Source organism: Pinus tabuliformis, chromosome 2_2, assembly GCF_031772625.1.
Source record: "Pinus tabuliformis cultivar Carrire ecotype Pingquan chromosome 2_2, CPIR1, whole genome shotgun sequence".
In the NCBI taxonomy this organism is placed as follows: Eukaryota; Viridiplantae; Streptophyta; class Pinopsida; order Pinales; family Pinaceae; genus Pinus; species Pinus tabuliformis.
In genome coordinates this window covers 546,819,834-546,846,108 of record NC_142300.1, presented here as the reverse complement: position 1 = coordinate 546,846,108, position 26,275 = coordinate 546,819,834, and positions in this window count along the sequence as shown.

Genomic DNA, 26,275 nt, shown 5'->3' with positions numbered 1-26,275 from the left:
TTATTTTCATGCTTTTGGAGGACCAAAAGGTCCTCAGTGGGGAGGATTGATCTAGGTGGCTCTAGACACATGCAGAAATCCAAGAGGACTGAAAAAAGGGTCAAAAATCAAAGTGATCATAATGTTGTCAAACCAAGACCAGAGCGTATATCTCATCGTCCTGATTGCAACGGTGTAAACGGTTCGTTAATCTAAGCTCGTATGGAGGAGATAGAGCTCTTTAAAGATTGACACGACAAGGGAAAAGAGAGGCCCATAGTGTGCCACATGTCATCCCAGTAAGCATGTGGGACCCACACGGCAGCCCATCAGCCACTAACACATGGCACCCTTTCATTGATTTCTTTACTCCTGCGAAAAGACAAAAAAATAATATTAAAAATTCCATATAAAAACAAAAATTATAAAAAGACAAAACAAAAATAATATGTTTTAAAAAACATATAAATCAAAAAAATTCATAGCCATATTACAAAAAAGAAATGTATATGGAAAAATCCCAACGAATATCATGAAATTTCGTATGGTTATCAAAAGTATGAATGTTGTTGGTTATCAAAAGTATGGTTATACCATAACCACCCATATTTAAACTTACACACCCCAACCACATTACCATATACGATAAGAAAAGTCGGTGGGAGTTGAACCCACGGTCGTCGGGAGGGCCAGCCCCGCCCACATGGCAGCCCCATATGTCACACTCTGCCACCATTCAATACAACACCAACCCCACTGTTGTACAACGCACTACTTGAAACAAACACCTCGCTTGTATTTAATGCATTAAACCAACCGCATGCCATTTTATATAACTGTTGGTTAAAATTAATATGCACTTGTACTAAAAGTGGGCGTGAGCAGGTTTGGAACCTGGTACCTCCGCCTTCCTATATTCCTCCACCACCAACGTGCCACAACGACATTGTTGCTAACTCCGCCCAACCACGCTTATACAAAACCTTCCACATATTTGCACGGGAGAGAGAGCGTGGCATGAAGACTGAGGAGAGCAAGTTTTTTTAGGCGTTCCTTTTTATTCCAGGTGGAACCATGAACCTGGGAAAAACACAGACGGAACCATGATTGAGCCAAATTCTCGAGAGGGCGAAATTTTGGTAGTGTCCAAATTGGACAAATTTTATGTCAATATTACACCTATCAGTAACACGAACTTAATGGTGTAGTCAGAATTTTGATATGAGTAGCAGATCTTCAGATGAACCAGAGGAACGAATCTTTGAGGAATCTAGGGGGAATCTAAAAGATTCCTTAAGCCCCAGATTCTCCCTTTGTCAGAATTTAGAAATTTGATAGTCGATTTTACCCTATTCGACGCCACAAATTTGATGGTGCATTCAGATATTCCATTTGATCACTCCATTTTTCAGCCACTTTTCAAAGTGGAGTGCAAGTGTCAGCATTCATGTGTGAGTAGTGATTTCCCTGAGATTCGATGTCACGAGGTTGATGGTATGGCCAACTTCAGTAGTTTGACATCATTTTCTTCAGATGGCCCTAGGATGTGAGGTATATGCACTGTTTTCACGTACTTCTTTTTTCGATGAGATGCATTGTGCTCAATAGATCCCTGTTTGATGTTTGAAGTGGGATCTTGTTTTCTTACTTGTTTCATGATTCCTGCTTGATGTGACGTGGAATCATCTGTTGGATGTACTTGTTGTCGTGATTTTCATGTTTTTATTGAGATCCCTTTGTCGTCATGTGGACGAGATACTCATGTTGTAGTCATGTATGTCTGAATTGAGATCCCTTTGATGCCATGATTGGCAGGATGCTTATTATTGTCATATGTGAAATTATGTCATACTGATAGGAGTCCTTTTTTGAATGAGTTCTGGCTGCGGAACACCTCTTGGAGCCACTCTTGCGTGAGGGCACATGCCTTGTATGATAGAGAAAACACATGCATGCACATCATCACTCTTTCCAGCACTTGATGTAGCGGCCTACACCATCTTGACACCGGGGCCTGGAGAGGTAGTCCCTCCTGGATGAACTCCGTTATCAACTTCTTGAGTTTTATGTTGCTAATTGTTGTCATGTTACTTCTTCTTTAAAACATGCATTTATGTTCCTTTATGCTATTTTAATTTCAATTCTAATCACATCATGAAAGTAAAAGATCTTGGTTAAATCCGGGAGTTGAGTCAACTTGGATCAAGTTTGGTATCAGAGCGGTCTTTGCGTGGATGTGAATTGCAAGCATGAAAAATGGAACGTGCAGAGACAGAGGATGAAAATTTGATGTACGAAACCATTCTCAAAATTTCCCAAAGGGTGGAAATAATGTATGAAGCTCTACAAAGAGAGACAGAGGAAAAGGATCGATTGAAGCTTCAGTTGCGAATCATGGAAGAGGCCGTGGAAGAACTGAAGCACAACAAACAAAATCTTCAAACATAGAATGTTGAATTGAAGATGCTTCTACATGAAGAGAAAGAGGAAAAACAAAGTTTTCTAAAATAGCTGCAAGCTAAGGGCAAGGCCTTGGAAAAGCTGCAGCATGACCCTTGTGAGGTAAAAAGTAATTCTCTAAATTCATGTATGTGTACTGATGATGATTTCGTTGTTTTCGAAAATCATACCATAGGAATTGGCTCCAAAATGTTGAAGAAAATGGGGTATGAAGGAAAAGTCTTGGTCATTAAAGGCCAAGGCATTGTCAACCCCATCAAAGTAGAGGAATTACCCCATCAGGGAGGACTTGGGTATGTCAGAAAGGAAGTTGGGGAATGCGCTGAGACAGCTAGCGAACCACCAACAACAGATGATAAGAAGCCCTCATCAGTTTTTTCCAAATCGATAAAGGAGGTAAAATATGTTGATTTCCTTTCAGTTTCATCTTTACATAGTATGATTTTTGTTGGAGATGTGGAGATCCCAATCATAGGGACAAACATGAGGCTCCTTACCAGGACGAGGCACGAGGAGGAAAAAGAACTTGGTGTTAATAACCAAGGCATAAATCAACCATTGGAGGTTGTGAAGAGACATCAATTTGCAGGCTTGAGATACACTGAGGGAGAATGCTCAAAGGTGTCAGATACTCCCGAGACATTGTTGAAATTGTTGAGGAAAGAGAATGATGGGAACACATCCACATCATCCCATCACAGTATCCATTGTAGGGAAAGAGTTGAGGCAAGCTCTTATCACCATAATTACACCAGAGATGACAAGGAAAGGTATAACCAGTCTTGATATTCAGATGTTCATTTCAATTATAGTCATGTTGTTAATCATGGACATAAATCATGGCATCGAAAAACATGTACCTTTTGTGGATTACATAACCATACATTTTCTAAGTGTTGAAAAAGAATAGAAGCACACAAAAGAAGGAGGCATGAAAGACCCTCTCGATAGCAAGTAAATAAACATGGTAAGCAGAACTGGAGGAAGAATATGTATTGTAGTCATTGCAACAAAGGTGGCCATCAAAGAGCCACTTGTTGGAGGCTCCATCCAGAGCAGCGCCTTAAAGACAAAGCGTCAATGCATGAACAAGGTGAAACAATTTTTTGACAAGAAAAACCACCACAGGGGGGTGACCCATTCACATTGATAAGTGAAAAATGGTTTCTAAATATGTTAGCTTGTCACGGTCATGCTTTTTTAAATCATATGTTGCATTTTAAGATGTAAAAGTGATGATGTGTTTTCCATCACCTGTTAAGCAACAATGATGTCTAGTATTATTTTGTGTTGCATTTTAAACTGTGAAAGTGATGTCATGTCTCAGTCACTTATTAAAGTAAAAATAGTGTTTGGCCTTATCTTTGTAAATCATGTGTTGCAGTGATGATGTGTTCTCCATCACTTGTTGAAGCAACAATGATATGTTGGCCTTGTTTTCATAGCTAGGGTATTGTTTCCATTTTGATGTAAAGTTGACCACCGAGTATGTGTTATAAAATCATGGCAAGTATGGGATGCTTAGGTCATTAGTTGGTCATGTGAATTAAGCATGTAAATTGCAGAAATTGTATTACAAGTTTATAGAGGGTGCAAGTGTCGGCTCATCGCTTATGGCTCCAAAGGACAAAGGTGAAGGAGAAGGAAGGGTGACATATTAGATACTTGTAAGTGTAGATATGGTACAAAGAAGTGGCAGGTTATTTTCATGCTTTTGGAGGACCAAAAGGTCCTCAATGGGGAGGATTGATCCAGGTGGCTCCAGACGCATGTAGAAATCCAAGAGGACTCAAAAAGGGTAAAAAATCAAAGTGATCATAATATTGTCAAACCAAGTCCAAAGTGTAGATCTCGTCGTCCTGATCGCAATGGTGTAAACGATTCATTAATCCGAGCTCGTATGGAGGAGATAGAGCTCTTTAAAGATTGACACGATAAGGGAAAAGAGGGGCCCACAATGTGCCACATGGCATCCCAGTAAGCATGTGGGACCCACATGGAAGCCCATCAGCCATTGACACATGGCACCCTTTCATTGATTTCTTTACTCCTGCAACAAGACAAAAAAATAATATTAAAAGTTCCATATAAAAACAAAAATTATAAAAAGAGAAAACAAAAATTATATGTTTTAAAAACCATATAAATCAAAAAATTTCATAACCATATTACAAAAAAGAAATGTATATGGAAAAATCCCAACGAATATCATGAAATTTTGTATGGTTATTACAAGTATGAATGTTGATGGTTATTAAAAGTATGGTTATACCATAACCACCTATATTTAAACTTACACACCCCAACCACATTACCATATATGATAAGCGAAGCCAGTGGGATTTGAGCCCATGGTCGACGGGAGGGATGGTCCTGTCCACGCGGTGGCCCCATATGTTACACTCTATCACCATTCAATACAACACCAACCCCACCGTTGTACAACGCGCCACTTAAAACAAACACCCTGCTTGTATTTAATGCATTAAACCAACCACATGCCATTTTATATAACCGTTGGTTAAAATTAATACGCATCTGTGTTAAAAGTCGGTGTGAGTGGGTTTGGAACCTAGAACCTCCACCTTCCTATATTCCTCTGCCACCAACGTGCCACAACGACATTGTTGCTAACTCCGCCCAACCACGATTATACAAACACTTCCACTCATTTGCACGGGAGAGAGAGCGTGGCACGGAGACCGAGGAGAGCACATTTTTTGAGGCATCCTTTTTTATTGCAGGTGGAGCCATGAACCTGGGAAAAACACAGGTGAAACCATGATTGAGCCAAATTCTCAAGAGGGTGAAATTTTGCCTGTGTCCAAATTGGACAAATTTTATGTTGATCTTACACTTCTCAACAACACGAACCTGATGGCGTAGTCAGATTTTTGATCTGAGCAGCAGATCTTCAGATGACCCAGAGGAGGGAATCTTTGAGGAATCTAGGGGCATCTAAAATATTCCTTAAGCACCAGATTCTCCCTTTATCAGAATTCATAAATTTGACAGTCGATTTTACCCTATTCGACGCCACAAATCTAATGGTGCATTCATATTTTCCATTTGATCACTCCATTTTTCAGCCACTTTTCAAAGTGGAGTGCAGGTGTCGACATTCATGTGTGAGCAGTCATTTCCCTGAGATTCGACGCCACAAGGTTGATGGTACGACCAACTTCAGCAGTTTAACATCCTTTTCTTCATATGGCCCTAGGATGTGAGGTATATGCACTGTGTTCACGTACTTTTTTTTTTTATGAGATGCATTGTGCTGCATAGATCCCTATTTGATGTTTGAAGTGGGATCTTTTTTTCTTAATTGTTTCATGATTCCTACTTGATGTGACGTGAAATCATCTATGGGATGTACTTGTTGTCATGATTGTCATGTTGTTATTGAGATCCCTTTGTCGTCATGTGGACGGGATACTCATGTTGTAGTCATGTATATCTGAATTGAGATCCCTTTGATGCCATGATTGGCGGGATGCTCATTATTGTCATATGTGAAATTATGTCATACTTATAGGAGTCCTTTTTTGAATGAGAGTTCCGGCAATGAAACACCTCTTGGAGCCACTCTTGCGTGAGGGCATATTCCTTGTATGATAGAGAAAACACATGCATGTACATCATCACTCTTTCCAACACTTAATGCATTGGCCTACACCATCTTGACACTAGGCTCGGAGACGTAGTCACTCCTGGACGAACTCCGTTATCAACGTCTTTAGTTTTATGTTGCTGATTCTTATCATGTTCCTTCTTCTTTACAGCATGAATTTATGTTCCTTTATGCTATTTTAATTGCAATTCTAATCACATCATGAAAACAAAAGATCTTGGTTAAATCTGGGAGTTGAGTCAACTCAGATCATTAACATAATTGAAAAAGAATAATCCATCCATACTCGAGATTGCAACCCTCAAGTAACAATAATGACATATTATTTTCCTTGATGGATCCCAATACCAGACAACTCTCATAAGAGAGTCTAAGCCTATTAGGATATAATATCACATTGTTGTAGCGGCTGCAACACCCTCCAAAATTTTGGCTTGCATCCAAATTTCGGAGCCTCCCTTGGTTTTTCGTTGATTGTTACAAACACTCGAGCTCACCCTGTTAGGGTCCAAACCTAACCCCCTTATCTATGTAATAGGGTCGAGTCATAGTTATAGTTAGTTAAAGAGTCAATAAAGCCCATATTAATAATTGTAAGTGGTTGACCCGCATTTAAAGAAAGGGACCACAGTTAGTTGCAAATGGGCCATGGTATTAGGTAGATGGTATTAAGAGAACCATGGTACTGACCCATGGTATTGCATGTATGAATCCTATATAAAGGATAGAGACTCCCCATTGAGGAGCGTCGTGCCTTATTTTGTAATCGAGCCCTGCTCTTTTGGAGGTTGCCCCCTCAAAGAGGCAAGTGAACATTGCTTTCATCTCTAAATAATAAAATGAATGCTGTTATTTCTCATTTTGTTTTGTGTTCTGGTTTGTGTTTCTTCGTATATTTGGTATTCTGGCATCTTCTCGTAGGTTAAGAGCATAACAAGTGGTATCATAGCACTTTCCAAGGCCGGTGGTATCTCCATTTTTAGCAGAATTGTTTTTGGCTAGAGACGTGTTCCGGCATCTTTAAACCACGGGATCTGTCGTTGAGCACATAAACCTGTGGATTTGGGGAGGCATGCATGCAGGAAATACAAGATGTGGTCACACTTGTTGGACTCCCTTGTAAGCCCTGTGGGTACCCCTTCGAGCAGTAGCGCATTAGACAGAACCGCGCACGGACTGTCTTCCACGTACCCTCTGGGTATATCAGAAGCCCCCTAGGCTCACCTGAAACCTCACCGTAGATAAACCGTCGGCCGTCTTGCTGCTATAGTACACCGAGAACAACACTCAGGGAGATTACTAGCGTGTACAATAGGGTAGTTAGGTAGTACGGCTAAGGGTACAATTGATCCTCCTTAATTAGTGCCCTGAAAGATTGGGCCAAGTATTACTATTGGACCCTTATGTATATTGCGATCTGTAGCACTTGACACTCCTTGAGACCATAGTTCCCTTGTCTCTCTAACGATCACACATCATCTTCTTTGCCAGATCAGATCTAGCAGGTTTGGTTCTGTCGCTGCCGCAACAATCATACCCACCAGTTCAGGGTCTACCACCACAATACCATTCAGATCTAGCAGCATGGGTTCTATCACTGCCATAGTCCTACTCACATTCTGCAGTTGAGGGTTTCGTAGATAGATCTGACCATTTGTGTAGGGATGCTTGTGGCTCCTATACCGTGGGGTGATTCTCACAGGACAAGTGACTCGTATCTATGTATGGTAGAAACTAGAGCTCAAGCCATGGCCAATGAGAAGATGGAGACCCTTGAAAAATGGTTGGAGGAATTAACGAGGCAGATCCAGACATTACAAGACACAGTCACAAAGGGCAAGTTGGAGTTACAATCGGAGACATATGGTTTTAATGAAGACCATGAAGGAGAATCTAGCCATCATCTTCACTTCCATGGAAATCACCAACATTCCCACCCTCGACCACCCAAGTTGGACATGTACAAACTTGATGGCTCTAATCCGGCAATATGGCTATCACAAATGGACTAATATTTCACTTTGAATCACATTACAGATGATGAGACCAAGCTATGTGTGGGAGGCCTTTACTTGGACCAAGAAAGATGGCAATGGTGATAGTGGCATAAAAAATGCTATCCAAGGATAATTACTTGGCAGGTGTTCACAAAATCCATTTGTGACCACTTTGAACGTGAATCGAATTTTTTGGATCGTCTTACTAAGCTCACACAGACAGGCACAGTAAATGACTATATTACAGCCTTTGAGGCATTAGCCTTTTGCACAGCAGGTTTGGGAGATGAATTCTACTTGGAATGTTTTATAAGTGGTCTCAAAGACGCCATCCAAGCCCACGTCCGGATGCACCACCCACCCACATAGATGGAAGCTTGCACAAAGGCTATCGAAGTGGAACGTGCTTTGGTGGCCCAGTCGCCTCGTCCAAATTTCATTGCGAAGGGAAGCCCCACCTAGGCTCAAGGAAATACCTAAACACTTAAGGTTCAAAAGGTGTCACCCGCAGAAATGGATGAAAGAAGAAAGCAATGATTGTGTTACTATTGTGATGACAAATACTCCCCGGGCCATAAATGCAAGGAACCCAAATTCTTTCAAATTGATGCTACTAATCACAGTTCATCTAAGGAAGCCCCACCCTTTGAGGGACCAGAGGAGGAAGATGAGGATAACCAGGAGGACAATGAGCTCCAAACTACACCAGAAGAACCAGTTATTTTGCTCCATGCTTTGGCAGGCATTTCTTCTCCTCAAACTCTCAAAATCAGAGGTTTTATTAAACATCGCCCTGTAGTAGTATTGATTGATAGTGGCATCATGCATAACTTTATCCATTAGAGAGTTGCAAAAGCTGTGCATTGTTTTGTCAGAGCAGTCTTCAATTTCCAGGTCCATGTTAGAGCCTAGATTTGCCTCAGGCTGAAAAGACAAGGTTCTAGGTCCACATCAAACCACGCTCAGCCTCGTAGCTAGCCCTACGAGGACATGAGAGGGCTCTCTCCAAGTAAATCTCAGTGAAAGATAATCAATGGGGCTGGAGATGACTGATTTAGCAACTAATTTTAGGCTAGGTATTAAGTGCAAAGTTTTGATTTGAGTTTTTGGGGGGTTTTGTTGGAAAAAGGGAAAGGAAAATTTGGGTCTGGGGATGAGGCCAAATTTTTGCAGAGTTCCAGTTAGGGCAAGGTAGGCAGTAGTTTTGATGATTTAGATGAAATGAATGGATAGAAAAGACCGCTGAGGAGCTGAAGAGGGAAAGAGGCTGCAAGAATCCTCTCCAAACAGATGAAAATATGTAAAACTTAATAAAGTTCCAGGCAGAGCACCATAAGCTAATGAATTCTACCTTTGTCACTCAATTTGTTTAGTTTAAGAAGCAAAGAGAAGGGAAATGGCATACATAAAACATCAATGAACTTACAATTACATGAAGAAAAACATCATCAAAACACAGAGCCACAAGGATCCTAACAAGTGCTGCAAAACCCTGGTCTTTCCTTTGCCAAAAATGCAGAAATCAGATGTACAATGAAGTGCCAAGCAATCCCAAGTGTCCAACCCTGAAAATGACTTAGAAATTACATAACATAGACAAGCCAAAACTATTGCCTTGTGTTAGGGTCCCACCCTAACCCCCTTATTTATGTCATGGGATCACGTCATAGTCAAGAGTCAATAAAGCCCATATTAATATTTGTAAGTGGTTAACCCGCAATTAATGACGGGACCACAGTTAGTTGCAAATGGGCGGTAATATTAGATAGATGGTAAATGGGCGGTAGTATTAGATAGATGGTATTAATAAAACCCACGGTATTGGCCCGTGGTATTGCATGTATGAGTCATATATAAAGGATAGAGACTCCCTGCGAGGAGTATCGTGTCTTGTTTTGTAATCGAGCTCTACTCTATTGGAGGTTGCCCCCTCGAAGAGGCCCGTGAACATTTCTCTCTGAGTAATAAAATCATTGCTATTCTGTGTTCTGGGTATATTTTCCTCGCATATTTTGTGTTCTGGGTATCTTTTCTTCGCATATTCTATGTTCGGTATTACTTTGCAGGTTAAGAGCATAACAAGTGGTATCAGAGCACTTTCCAGGGCTCGGTGGGATCTCCAAATTTTAGCAAATTTTTTTTTTGGCTAGAGACGTGTTCTGGCATCTTTAAACCACGGGATCTGTCGTTAAGCGCATAAACCTGCGGATTTGGGGAGGCATGCATGCAGGAAATACAAGAAGTGGTCACGTCTGTTGGACTCCCTTGTAACCCCTGTGGGTACCCCTTCGAGTAGTAGCGCATTAGACAGAACCGCGCACAGACTGTCTTCCACGTACCCTCTGGGTATATAGGAAGCCCCCTAGCTCCCTTGAAACCTCGCCATAGATAAAACTTCGGCCGTCTTGTGGCTACAGTACACCGAGAATAGCACTCAGAGAGATTACTCGCCCGTACGATAGGGTAGTCGGGTTGTACGGCTAAGGGTACGGTCGATCCTCCTTAGTTAGAGCCCTGAAACATTGGGCCGAGTACTACTGTCAGACCCTTATGTATATTGCGATCTGTAGTACCTGACACTCCTCAAGACCATAGTTCCCTTTCTATCGGGGGATCACACATCACCTATTCCAGATCAGCAAGTGCAGCAACAGCCGACATCAGTCCCGCAGCTCCATCAGATCAACAGCAGCAGTTGTTCCACCATTCAGATCTCTCAGATCCACCAGATCGGAGTAGTTGTGAAGGGTTCCTGTCCCTGGATATAATTTTCGCAGGACTTTTGGCGGCATTGACATTCTGAGGATTTGGCGACTGCAGTATTGATCAGGAAGGAGTAAAACTCCGTTAGGAGTTTTCCAAAAAAAAAAAAAAAAAAAGAAAGTCTGAGATCTTCCGGGGCGCTTATTGGTGACCTAGCCCATCAGAATCAGGACGACGAGCTGAGCAAGGTGGTACCATTCAATTTCTTAGTAAAAATTTTTTAGGCGGTCCCAATTTTTCATCAGGTTGGTGTATGGTAGAAACTCGCGCTCAAGCGATGGCCAATGAAAGGATAGACAAAATTGAAGACCATGTGAACTCCCTCCAAACTGCGGTGAAGAATATCGAACTTGAGCTTAAAGGAATAAGTCTCCAGATACATGATGCACTCCCAAAGGGCAAGGAGCCAACCCACGAGGAGGCGTATAATGGCCATGAATACCATGAGGGTGAGTCTAGCCACTCTCATCACGTCTGGCACACCCATCCACCACCCAGTCAGTGACCTCCCAAGTTGGATATGCATAAATTTGACGGTTCTCACACGTCCGCATGGCTAGCACAAATGGAACAGTATTTCCAATTGAATCATATCATAGATGAGGGGACTAAGCTTATGGTGGGCACCATGTACTTGGACAATGAACGATGGCAATGGAAGGAATGGCATCAGCGTTGCAATGGACATTTTCAGAATTGGGCCCAATTTGCCAAAGCTCTTCGAAGTCGCTTTGAACAGGAAGACTCTTTTTTGGGGCGTCTCACTAAGCTCCGACAGACCGGTATAGTGGAGGAATATATTACTGCTTTTGAAGCCTTAGCCTTCCGCACTAGGGGTCTCACAGATGAGTTCTACATGGAATGCTTTATCAGCGGTCTTAAAGAAGCCATCAAAGCTTAGGTTCTACTCCACCACCCTCCCACATGGACAGAGGCTTGCCAGGTAGCTCGTAAGGTGGAACGTGCATTAACAGCCCAATCCAGCCGCCCCAACTTCCCCGCTAAAGGTCGTCCCTCACAGGCTCCCAATACGACTCAGACACTTAAGATTCAAAAGGTGTCACCTGCGGAAATGGTTGAAAGAAGGAAGCAAGGACTATGTTACTACTGTGATGAAAAATATTCCCCAGGTCATAAATGCAAAGAGCCCAAGTTTTTTCAAATAGATGCCACTGACTACAGCTCCACCGAGGAAGATCCACCACTTGAGGAACCGGAGGCGATCGAAGAAGATAACCAAAAGGAGATTGTATCTGATGAACCAATTATTTCCCTAAATGCATTGGCAGGAATTTCTTCCCCTCAAACTCTCAAAATCAGGGGTTTTCTTAAACATCGCCCAGTAGTAGTCTTGATTGATAGTGGAAGTACCCATAATTTCATCCATCAAAAGATCGCTGAAGCAGCACATTGTTTCGTCCGGGCAGTTTCTAACTTCCAAGTCCAGATTGCAGATGGGGGCACAATGAAATGTGAAGGTCGCTGTGAAAATGTCAAACTTCAAATGGGGGATTATCAATTGAAAACCCACATGTTTGCAATACACATGGGGGGTTGCGACATTGTCCTAGGCGTGGAATGGCTCCGCACTCTTGGGCCAATCACAATGGATTTCCAGGAGTTATATATGAGTTTTAAGCAGAACAACTCCACACATACCCTCCGTGGACTACAGGCGGGAGCCCCCTCTATCATCAGCTCACATAGGATGGAAAAATTGTTAAAAAAGGGCCATCATGGAGTGGTAGCTCAACTTAATGCCATCCAGGTAGTCGACACCATGTCTCTGCCAATTCATCCTGAGATGCAACAGATTTTAAATAAACATCGGACGGTCTTTGACAAGCCTCATGAGCTTCCACCCTCGCTAGGGGAACATGATCATAGCATCACATTGGTTCCAGGAGCCCAAACCCCAAATGTGCGGCCATACAGATATCCGTTCACCCAAAAGAATGAAATAGAAAAAAATCATCAAGGAATTGTTGGAAGCAGGTGTCATTCGTCCCAGCATTAGTCCTTATTCATCCCCAGTGGTCATGGTCCTCAAGAAAGATGGGGAGTGGCGGATGTGTCCCGACTTTAGGGCCCTCAATAAGTTAACAGTCAAAGATAAATTTCCCATCCCGGTGGTTGACGATTTGCTGGACGAACTCAATGGGGCTCAATTCTTCACTAAGGGTCTTGATATCAATAAAGAATCATTTCATATTATTTCTGGGTTTCTTTGCATTATCTTATTTTCATTTTATCTATAATATTTCTGGGTTAGAGCTACAACAATTGGTATCAGAGCACTTTCTTGGGCACAAAAGTGGAGATTTTTTTTTATTTTTTGCAGGGTTTCAGGGGCGGCGACTTTGCAGGTCAGATATGTATATTTTGGTGCAAGATCTGTAAAATATAATTACAGATCTGGATTCTTTGTGCAAAAATAGTCGAATTCAAAAAAAAAATCAGTTGAATCGGAGTCCGGATGAAGGAGATATCACTGATCTAAAAATCAGTGGGGTTGTAGACAATTTTCAGGGCAGCGATTTTGCGGCGCAGATCTAGACGTCCTGGTAGAAGATCTGCAAAATCTAATTGCATATCTGGATTCTTTGGGAAAAAATACCTAACTTCAAAAAAAAATCAATCGAATCGGAGTCCGGATGAGGGAGATATCGCTGATTTAAAATCAGCTCTTTTTTTTCAGAAATTTTAGGTGACGGCGGGAGAGTAGCAGCGCAGATCTGAAATTCCAGTCTCTAAATCAGGATTTCTATCACATGGGTAGATGCAGAATGATTGTTCCATTTCCAAAAATAGGTTATAATAGATATTCTGAGTAATATTGACGGATTTGTGGCCATTTCAAATTTTCGCCAAGTTTTTTCAAAAACCCTCTTTATGGATTCTAGCAAGGTTCTATATTTTGCAGGAACAGATGATGGTCCTACTATTGAAGAATTTATACAAAGATACAAGTCCTCACATGGGAAATATTGGAGGCTTCCAATAATATGTAGTATGAGAGATGAGGCTAAAAATTGGTGGTTATCACTTGACCACCAGCAGTTGACCAAACTTTCAGATGCAGAATATGAAAAAGTCTTTCTGGACAAATGGTCTCGGGCTAGAAAAAAGGAGAATAAGACACATAAGGGGTTAATTGCTACGAGTGTCTCCTTGTTGCAGGTTCATGGATTCATTCAAAAAGAGAAGATCGTTGTGTCTATAAATCCTAGTTGTAAACATAATTTTATCAGTGTTAATTTGGCAAAAAAATTGCAAGTCCCAGCAAAACAAATTGAACATACACAGGTTGATGATAAGGATGTTCAAATCTATAAGGATTTGAAGCTTTCTATGGATAAGTATGTGTTTCATGGTGATTTTTATGCTTCAGAGATGGATAATATGGATGTTGTTTTGGGATATCCTTGGATGGAATCAGTGGGTACTATCAATATTAATGTGCAGAAGAAATTCCTGAAGCTCTGGTATAAAAAGAAGAAACTTACATTACAGGATATTTCCATCAATAAGCAAGTAGAGCACATGGAGGCTGAAGCGGAAGATGTTCCAGGGACTGACATATCAGATGATGAGCAGTTGATGGTCGACAATCAAACACAAACAGAGGCTGAAGAAGAAAAGGTTACAGGTGATGATACATCAGAGGAGGGATCAGTGGTTGAAGTCATATTGAAAAAGAAGACACCACAACAGGCACCACAGCAGGGTGAAGTAAAGAAACAACCATCGTGGGTTAAAACTTCAACATATCATCACCCACATCACCCAGCGAGACAACCATCAAGATGGAAACCAAGTCGTCACATGACGGATCGCGAGGAGAGAAGATCCACCCACTGCACATCAACACAGAAGAGCTGCCATGGTCAACTTCCATCTCAAGTGAGCGAGGCACCAGCGAGATCGAGGGTTCACCTTTCTCTTGGATGGCTAGATGCACGTGCATGGTATCAGTGGACCACTCTTTTGAGTAGATCTTATTATTTGTGTTCTTCCCATGTTTCGGGGACGAAACATGCTTAGGGGGGTGGAATGTTATATACCTAGGAGGGATAATATGGGGTACCAAGGGAGGTACCCAAGGTAATAATGTAATAATGGGATGGGCCATAGTAATAAATAAGGTGGTTAACCCATGTCATGTAAGGGACCACAAGTAGTTAATAATAATGTAATGGGCCCATGGTATTAGTTGATGGTATGAGGGAACCATGGTAATGATGCATGGTATTGTATGTATGAGGCCTATATAGAGGCTAGAGACTCCACATGGAGGGATATGAAGATGAAGTGAAGTATTCTTGTATGAACAGGCATATGGCTTGTGGAGTGTTCTCCTTCCTTAAGGAGTGAATGTATGGTGTTGCCCTACCTTAAGGGTTTGATAATAAAGAGAATCATTTCTATCTATTTTGATCTTGTTCTTTCTTGGGTTATTTCTATTATCATAATATTCTTGGGTTAGATCTACAACAATTGGTATCTGAAAAATCTAATTGCAGATCTGGATTCTTTGGGAAAAAATACCCAACTTCAAAAAAAAAATCAGTCGAATCGGAGTCCGGATGAGGGAGATATCGCTGATTTAAAATCAACTCTTTTTGCAGAAATTTTGGGTGACGCCGGGAGAGTAGCAGCGCAGATCTGAAATTCCAGTGTCTGAATCAAGATTTCTATCACATGGGAAGATGCAGAATGGTATTTCATTACAGGTCTTCCAAAGTCTGGGAACAAGTCAGTCATCATGGTGGTTGTGGACCGACTGTCGAAGTATGCTCATTTCTGCGCCCTACCCCAACCATTTACACCAACTTTGGTTGCTCAAACTTTCATGGATCAGATCTTCAAATTGCATGGCATGCCCACTTCTATTGTGTTTGACAGCGACCCAATCTTCACCAGTAATTTTTGGCAAGAGCTCTTCAGAATACAAGGCACTCAACTCAAACTCAGTACTTCATATCATCCGCAAACAGAGGGTCAAACCGAAGCCGTCAACAAATGTCTAGAAACCTACCTTAGGTGTTTCACTTCAGAAAAGCAACACCTTTGGGTACAGTGGTTACCTCTGGCGGAATGGTGGTATAACACCAACTATCATGCCACCACCAAAATGACTCCCTATGAAGCAGTCTATGGTCAACTTCCGCCTTCCCCTACTTCTTATCTCACGGGGTGCTCCAAAGTACAAGCCGTGGATCAACTCCTACAACACCGTGCAACCATGCTCGCCCATCTGCGCGAGAATCTTCATCAAGCTCAGAACCGTATGAAGCAACAGGCTGACCAACATCGCTCAGAGCGCCAATTTCAAGAAGGGGATCAGGTCTTTTTGAGGCTGCAACCATATAAGCAAACATCACTCAAAGACAAGGGTTGTCAAAAGCTCTCTCCAAAATTCTACGGACCATACCAAGTACTTCAGCGCATTGGAGAAGTGGCTTACAAGTTGGCTTTGCCACCTACAGCAAAAATCCATCCAGTTTTCCATGTATCGTGCCTCAAGAAAGTGATTGGGAACAATTGCCGAGTTCAAACCAGTCTACCTGAATTGGACGAAGAAGGGTCAATTTGGCTTCAACCTGAACAGGTTCTAGACACACGAGACAAGCACCTGCACGGCCGCATGATTAAGGAGGTCCTCGTCAAATGGAAAGACACCTCTCCGGAAGATGCAACTTGGGAACCAGCCACTATTCTTCAGCAGTTTCCGCAGCTTCAGCCTTGAGGACAAGGCTAGTTTTAAGGGGGAGGGCATGTTAGGGTCCCACCCTAACCCCCTTATTTATGTCATGGGATCACGTCATAGTCAAGAGTCAATAAAGCCCATATTAATATTTGTAAGTGGTTAACCCGCAATTAATGACAGGACCACAGTTAGTTGCAAATGGGCGGTAATATTAGATAGATGGTAAATGGGCGGTAGTATTAGATAGATGGTATTAATAAAACCCACGGTATTGGCCCGTGGTATTGCATGTATGAGTCATATATAAAGGATAGAGACTCCCTGCGAGGAGTATCGTGTCTTGTTTTGTAATCGAGCTCTGCTCTATTGGAGGTTGCCCCCTCGAAGAGGCCCGTGAACATTTCTCTCTGAGTAATAAAATCATTGCTATTCTGTGTTCTGGGTATATTTTCTTCGCATATTCTGTGTTCTGGGTATCTTTTCTTCGCATATTCTATGTTCGGTATTACTTTGCAGGTTAAGAGCATAACACCTTGCCTCTAGGGGTCGAGCTCATCATTCTAGGAGTTGTTTGAACCAATTCTAAACAAGGAACTGAAAACTAGGTAGTCAAACAACTTACCCCTATATGCTAGGAAACTGATTCATTCACTCACATTTCACCTTTTGGTGAATGAATCTTCTAGAACAAGTAAAAATGTGCCAATATTACATCATGGTTATCAAATTACATCATGAAAATTCAAGGATAACATCAAGAAGCAAAACTGGTCAAAACTGGGCGAATTTCTGAGCTGAACAGTGAAAAATGGGCAAAAATCCTCTATGTGCCGCGCCTGATTCTCTATGTGTTGCGCCACTTTGGAGCTGATTTTGAGGAACTTCCTAAAGTAAAAATTGAGCCCAAGTGTTCTTTTTGGAAAGCCCTACCTGTCTACTTTCCAACCCAAGTGGAATTTCTGGATTTGGATGTCATTTGCCCCTCCAAAACTTCAATCTCCCAAGACTGCTTCCTGTGTGTCAAAATAGGGGTAGTGAGGTCATTTTTTGAGTGTTTTTTACCTCCTGAGGACTCAAAACTTGCCCAAATTTCTTGGCCATGCACCAGCAACCATGATTTTTCATGAAAAATCCAGAAATGTAAACTTTTTGTGATTTGGAGCTCCCTAGCAAAAGCGCGCACCACGTGGCGCGACACAGAGAGAAAAACCCTGTTTTTTGTGCCAAAATTTGTCAAAATGCCAAAAATGCCCCAAATTTCTTGAAATTTGGGCTGGAGCTTCTCCATCAAGTGTCATGCTGGGCTAAAGAGGCTTTGGCCAATATCCGAAGACAATCATGCTCCTTTTTCCTCTTTTGCTTCCTTATTGCCTTCTTTAATTTTGCCTTTAGATTCCTTATTCATACCTTGCAAACCTTGTTCCATGCCATGTAGTGGAAAGCCATGTGTCTCAGCAATGCCTTGTCTCTATCGGCCTTGTCCAACAATTTCTCCAAGTGGATGTTGACTCTCTTGAGCCAAGACTCCCGATGCTTGTTAATGTGTGAGGTTTCTTGATGAGATTTATGGTGATTTTAGTTTTCTGCCTCCAAGGGTAAGAATGTATGAGGGACTGTGGAGAGAGAGGGTAAGAGGGGTTTTAGAAATGTTGCTGACTAAAATTTTTGGAATAGAAGGGTTTTAGGGATAGTTTTTAGACTTTAGGATAACAATTAGGGTTTAGGATAGTGGGAGTTAGGAATATAGGGTTAGTGAATTGAGGGATATGGGAATTAATGATATGGGGATGAAAATAGAAAATGAATGTGGGAAACAAAGAGTGTGGAAGTGAGGGAATGGAATTTGGCAACAAAAACACCAACTACAAACCCTAAGCACTTGTTTGTGAGCACAAATTGCAAGGTATTAGGGTTTGAATTTTCTTTTACACAACCACCATAAATTGTATGAAAAACTCCTTCACTAGCAAGGAAGAGGGCTTAAATTACTTGCACACTAGAAGAGTTGAGTGATTTTGGAAATTTGAGGGAGTTTTTGAGAGAAATCAGGCTTTTTAGCCCAATGCGCCATGCCTTCCCTATGTGCCGCGCCAGTGTAAATTTACACTGGAAATTGTTGCCCAATGCGCCGCGCCTTCCCTATGCGTAGCGCTTTTTCCAGGAGACTTTTGGAGGCCTTCCCGGTGTCCAAATTGGGTGCAGGATAGCTCGTTGGAAAGGTATTTGAGTCTACTTTCCAAAAAAACTAGAATTTTTCAATTTTGAGTTCATTTTCCCTGTCAAAAATCAAATCTCCCAAGACTGGTTAAAATATGCCAAATGAGGTTGCCTAAAGGCAGAGTGCTGTTGTAGTCAACTTTTGAATGCCTTCCTCAACTCCAAATTGAGCTTATGATAGCTCATTGGAAATATATTTGTGTCTAATTATCCTTTGACTCATCAAAAAAGTCATTTGACCAACCAAGCTAGGAGAAAACTTGATATTCCCAAGGTCACTTCAGAGGTGCATCAATTCTCCCGAGGCAACTGTATTTTTGACATTTCACTATAACCACGACACCTGTGTAAAAAGTGAAAGATGTTTTTCTTCCTTGGCCTATTTTGGAAAAAAACCTCTGTCATTTTTTTCCAAATTCATCTTTCCTTGCTCAAAAACATCATTGGAGTAAAACCTATCCCGATGTGTGGAACAGGGGATTTGTCGAAATGAAGCGAAATGAAGGGGATAAGGGGCTTCTAAATTCTTGAGGAAATTTTGGGAAGTAGGGAGGGATGTTAGGAAGCAGGAGAGAGTATAATTTTAAATATTGAGTGAGGGGAAGGGGTCCAAAAGGGCTAAACACAGGCCCAACCTAGAAAATTGTCAAGTTGTAGCAAGAAACTAGGGTTTGTGCAAAAATGAGGAATTTGGGGGATTTCAGTGATGGGAAGTGTTAAATAAGGTACATTAAGTATAGGGGAAGGTGTATGAACATCAGGATACAAGTTTTGCTGATGATTTGACCATCCAAGAGAAGTTGCCTTCAAAACCCTAGGAGAGGGAAATGAACCTTACCTAGGCGCGACTGAAGCATGAACAAGGTGTAAAATGACCCATTAGACCCTGACATGATGATGACAACCCTCTGAATAATGGTACACTCAGCTTAATGGTGACATGGACCGACATTTGGACAACTTTGACAGGAGTAAAAGCAAACCCTAGACCTAATGCCTAGTGACCAAATTTTGCTTGAAGACTCACTGAAATGAAAAAATTTGACCTTGACACTTTAAAATCACTTTGTAAGAGCATGTTTGATCACTGGAGGAAGACTGCAAAGACTGACACTAACAGTCCAGATTGCTGATGGGGGGACAATGAAATGTGAAGGTCGCTGTGAAAATATCAAACTTCAGATGGGAGATTACCACCTCAAGACCCACATGTTTGCCATCAACATGGGTGGGTGTGACATTGTCTTGGGTGTTGAATGGATCCGCACACTCGACCCAATCACAATGAATTTCTAGGAGTTATATATGAGCTTTAAGAAGAATGACCACACCCATACCCTTCGCGGACTCCAGGTAGGTACTCCTTCTATCATCAGCTCATATCGGATGGAAAAGTTGTTAAAAAAGGGCCACCATGGAGTTATCGCCCAATTTAATGCCATCTAGGCCTTCGAGCCCACTACTTTTCATATTCATCCTATGATGTAGTAGGTATTAAACAACCATCCACAGGTCTTTGAAAAACCTCACGAGCTTCCACCCTCTAGAGGGGAACATGATTATAGCATTACTTTGGTCCCAGGGCCACAACCACCAAATGTATGCCCATATAGATACCCTTTCGCCCAAAAGAATGAAATTGAAAAAATCATCAAGGAACTCCTCGAAGCCGGTGCCATTTGTCCTAGCATTAGTCATTATTCATTGCCTGTGGTCATGGTGCTAAAGAAAGATGGGTAATGGTGCATGTGTCCAGACTTTAGGGCCCTCAACAAGCTGATGGTCAAAGATAAATTCCCCATCCTGATTGTTGATGATTTGCTGGATGAACTAAATGGGGCTCAATTCTTTACTACGCTAGATCTTCACTCGGGCTATCACCAAATACACCTCAAAGAAGTAGACATTCCGAAGACTACTTTCCAAACTCATGGCCACCATTATGAATTCCTAGTCATGCCATTTGGTCTTTGTAATGCCCCATCCACTTTTCAGAGCCTCATGAATCACCTGCTCAAACCATATCTCAGAAAATTTGTCCTTTTTTTCTTTTATGACATTCTCATCTACAACCTTACCTTGGAAAAACATATTCAGCATGTAGACCTGCTCTTGCAACTGCTCTGGAAGCATAAATTATTTGTCAAATTGTCCAAGTGCTCTTTGGGCATGAAAGAAGTCGAGTATTTGGGCCACATTGTGGGGCATGAAGGTGTCAGGGTGGATCCCAAAAATATCCAGGCAATGCAGGATTGGCCCCAACCAAAGACCTTGAAGAGTTTGAGAGGATTCTTAGGTCTCACCAGCTATTATAGTAAATTTGTCCGCAATTATGGTCACATTTCTAGAACCCTCACTCACCTTCTCAAGAAAAATTTATTCCTCTAGATTGATGAAGCACAATAGGCGTTTATAGCTCTCAAACAGGCCATGTGTTCCATTCCTGTATTGGCAATACCTGACTTCACCAAATCTTTTGCGATTGAATGTGATGCTTCAGGTACGGGTATTGGGGTTGTCTTAATGCAGGAAGTTCAACCCTTGGCCTTCACCAGCCAACAACTAAGTGGGAAACATCTGGGACAATCTACCTATGAGAAGGAGATGATGGCCATCTTACATGCAGTGGATACTTGGTGACCATATTTATTGGGGCGGTGTTTCCAAATCCGCACAGACCATCAAAGCCTTAAATATTTTTTGGAGCAACGGTTATCCTCGCCACAACAAAATAAATTGCTAGCCAAAATGCTGGGATATGATTATGAGATAATTTACAAGAAAGGGTGGGAAAATGTCGTAACGGATGCTTTATCACGCCAATTTGAGGAGGACAACACCCTGCTAGCAATATCTCTACCCATTCCCAATAGGATTGAAGAATCTCGCAAGGAAGGGTTTTCACATCCTTCTCTCTCCCAAATCATTAATAACTTGCAAGCAAATCCTAATTCCACAGCGGGCTACTCTTGCAAGGATGAGATTCTTCGATATAAGGACTGAGTAGTGATATCACCGACATCCACCCTCAAAATGCACATTTTGGCAGAGTTGCATTCATCTCCCACTGCAGGCCATGCAGGCTTTCAGAAGACTTATGCTCGCACTCGCCGTTCCTTCTTTTGGACAAGCATGAAAACAGACATTCTTAATTTTGTAGCTGAATGTAATGTGTGTCAGCACCACAAAGGAGAAACAGTCAAGTCCCCAGACACTTTAAAACCATTTCCCGTCCCTACCTCAATCTGGACGGATGTTTCTATGGATTTCATTACTGGTCTTCCGAAGTCAGGCAACAAGTCAGTCATCATGGTGGTTGTGGGTAAACTTTCTAAGTATGCTCATTTTTGCACCCTACCCCACCCTTTACACCCACTTTGGTGGCTCAATCTTTCATGGACCAAATCTTCAAATTGCATGGTATGTCCACTTACATTGTGTCTGATCATGACCTGATCTTCACTAGTAACTTTTGGCAGGAACTTTTCAAGCTAAAAGGCACCCAACTACAACTAAGTACTTCCTATCATCCCCAAATTGATGGTCAAACTGAAGTTGTCAACAAATGTCTGGAGAACTACCTCAGGTGCTTCACTTCAGAAAAGCAACATCAATGGGTACAATGGTTACCTTTAGCTGAATGGTGGTATAATACTAACTATCATGTTGCCACCAAGATGATTCCATATGAAGCAGTTTATGGTCAACTCCCCCCTTCACCTACTTCTTATATCCCTGGATGCTCTAAGGTGTAAGTAGTGGATCAAGTCCTACAGAACCAGGAAACCATGCTAGCCCGTCTCAAATATAATATCCATCAAGCTCAAAATCGCATGAAGCAACAGGCAGACCAACATCATTTGGAGCGTACATTTCAAGAAGGGGATTAGGTATTCTTGAGGATGCAACCATAAAAGCAAACATCACTCAAAGACAAGGGTCGTCAGAAATTATCTCCAAAATTCTACGGACCTTATCAAATACTTCAGTGCATTGGCGAAGTAGCCTATAAGCTAACCTTTCCACCCACTGCAAAAATCCATCCCGTCTTCCATGTATCATGCCTCAAGAAAGTGGTGGGGAACAATTGCAGAATTCAAACCAGTCTACCTGAATTGGATGAAGAAGGTTCAATCTGGCTCCAACCAGAGCAGGTCCTTGACAAGTAAGAATGAAATCTACACAGCTGCACGATCAAGGAAGTCCTCGTCAAGTGGAAAGACACCTCTCCAGAAGATGCAACCTGGGAACTAGCCACTATTCTTCAGCAATTTCCGCAACTTCAGCCTTGAGGATAAGGTTGTTTTTATGGGGGAGGGCATGTTAGGGTCCAACCCTAACCCATTTATTTATGTAATAGGGTTGAGTCATAGTTATAGTTATTTAAAGATTCAATAAAGCCCATATTAATAATTGTAAGTGATTGACCCACATTTAAAGAAAGGGACCACAATTAGTTGCAAATGGGCCATGGTATTAGATAGATGGTATTAAGAGAACCATGGTACTGACCCATGGTATTGCATGTATGAATCCTATATAAAGGATAGAGACTCCCCATTGAGGAGCATCATGTCTTATTTTGTAATTGAGCCCTACTCCTTTGGAGGTTACCCCTCAAAGAGGCAAGTGAACATTGCTTTCATCTCTGAATAATAAAATACATGATGTTATTTCTCATTTTGTTCTATGTTTTGGGTTGTGTTTCTTCATATATTTGGTATTCTAGCATCTTCTCGCAGGTCAAGAGCATAACACACTCCATGAGCTCCTGTGAAGTCTTTCCACATGTTTGCTTGTTTGACCAATGATTGTCTTTTAGCATATATTTTTCTTTGTCATGCTTGCGATCTCATTCTAGTGAGTTTGAAGGTTTGTCTTTGTGTGTTTGGGTTATCTTCACTCTATGAACATCTATCATACTCACACATAAATTTGTAAGCACTGTCGCACAAGTGTCGTCATGGTCATCCAAAGGTCTATCTTAAGGTTCGTGCTTGTCACTCTCAGCTCTAAGACAGTCTCACCAAGGGCATGTTTTGTCTTGTTGTTCTGGTGGTCTATGTTGTCTTGTTGTCGAAGTAATGCTAAGTGTGTTATCATAGTGTCAAGTCTACAATTTCACTTACTTTCAACACTTAGCCATTTTCCTGAAAATTTGTTCGACCAGACAACCCTCTTCCATCAGACCTCGACTAAGCTGCACTGCGTAGTCTCAACCCTCGGCGACCTTGCTCTGCTACCCGGAACTGCACAGTGCTTGAGCTTGCCCTTCAGGATAGTTGCACTGTGCAATCCCAGAAGCGAGTAGTCAGTTTGCCTCCCAGACCTACACAGAAACTGCCTCCATGTCCAAACTGAACTGCGCATTTCTCAAGCACAATCATCAATCCTCCTTTTGGTTTGCCAAGACCCTGCACTCCACTAAGACCTGGGTCTGAACTGTCCCCAAAAACTAGGTAGACATGCCCAGAGGTCCCTTGCTTCCTTGCTCTGCATTGTCTTCAGAAATCGCACAGCCGTGTCTGGCAGTCCCCCTGCTGCCTGTCCCACACTGTCCCCCAAAATTGCGCAGACATGTCCAGAGGTCCTATTGCTCCTTAAGAAACCAATTTCCTGGATGTGGAGAAATTGTGATTAAGACATTAATAAATATATTTACTGTCACTTATTTGTCACTTTATTGTTTTTTGTGTTCTCAAATGAAAGACCTGGAGAACTTGGTCTTTAACCCTTAATACATATATGACCAGAACATCTCAAAATGCCATTTGTTGCTAGATATAAATGATGAATGAAGAAAGCTTGAAGGAAACGTTAAATATAGTCTGCTGATCTTTCACAGAAACTACTATCCATCACTTAGAAGAATTATGGAAATGAGAACTGAATCATAGACAATATGTTGCTCAACGCAGAAACTACCATCTGTGACTCAGGGAGAAGTTAAAGATAATATGCCAGTCTTTCACAGAAACTATTATCTATAACTTAGAAAAGAAGGTGGGAACTTCAAGTATAGGAATGCTCTTTTAAGGAATTTTAACTTTATCTACATAAGAAAATAAATACCTGCAGCTTCATTACTACACTTGAAAGAAGAAAACATAACATGACACATAAAAGAGAAGGTTACAAAATTATACCCAACAATTCATGGAAACTTCTGATTCTTTCATTAATTAACGATGATATTAGGAATACAGTGGCCTAGTCTCTGGGTTCTCCAAAATTCAAACCACTTCTTAGTAAATTTTCCTCCTTTTATACATTGTGGAACAGTTGTTGATTTCTGAAACTTCCCAAACTATCTAACTACTTTTCTAACTATATGAAGTAAAAACTATTATAGAATTTTACAAAGGGTAAGGACACCTCAAAGAACATGAAATAACCAAAACATAATTGGATTTAGAAGGGGATGATAACTGCTGGCTTGCTCTGTTGATCCACTACCGAATTCCTCTGTAAGTGCCCTAATGATGCTTAATTTGTTTTAATGCGTTTAGTTTGTATAATCCTGGGCTTACATGGGCATTCTGATTGGCCAAAATGCAAAGAAACTTACCGGATTGTCTTCCTCTTCAGCTTTGGCTCTAAACCTGATTTTCTGCTTTACACAACAAAATTAACACGAACCTTTGATTAATACGGAACTCAAAGGAGTTAATCTTGCTTTATAAATATGTCAAATCCGCCCGTACAATGCTCCATTGACTTTCGCCGCAATCGCAAATTGACTCTTTCCAGTGGTGCATTAACGTAATGTTGGACTTACACATAATTCCTTCATATCTGCGCTTTTCTATTATATACCTTTAACAATGAAAATATACCATAAAACATGCTTTTTCCGCTTCTAATGCGGGCTTTGCACAACTATCGAGGCATACCCTTCTGCCAATATATCCCCACCGTAGATCTGCACTTTTCATATCGGGCGACTTATAAATATTTTGGGTGGGACATAAGCCTGGAGAATACCCACCCGAAATGGGTGGTTTCCTCTCTCCACTCGGCTGCTACGTGTTGAATGATAAGTGGGATCTAGTGAGTTCCAAATAAAACCATTTACCATTTTTGCTCCGCCCGAAAACTTGTCTTATAACTTTAAATCCGCCTTTTCTTCACTAATTTTTTTGTTTACACAGCAAAATCGATGCAAAACACGTAAAGCGGAACTAAAAAGGAATTAACCCAATCTAATAAATCTATCGGATCCGGAAACTTTATCGCAAATCGCAATCGGCGATTGAACTAACACCCATTACTCTGCGGACCTGCCGGAAGTATAAAATATGGTATATATAATATCGGGTCCGGAACCCAATCACAAATCGCAATTGGTGCTGTGAAGATATACATAAGGCACTTTACGGACCCGCAGGAATTATTAAACACATTATATATCATTTCGGGTTCGACCCACCCATATCGCAATCGGCATAGGCACACACACACACACACACACACACACAAACACACATACACACACACACACACACACATATATATAAA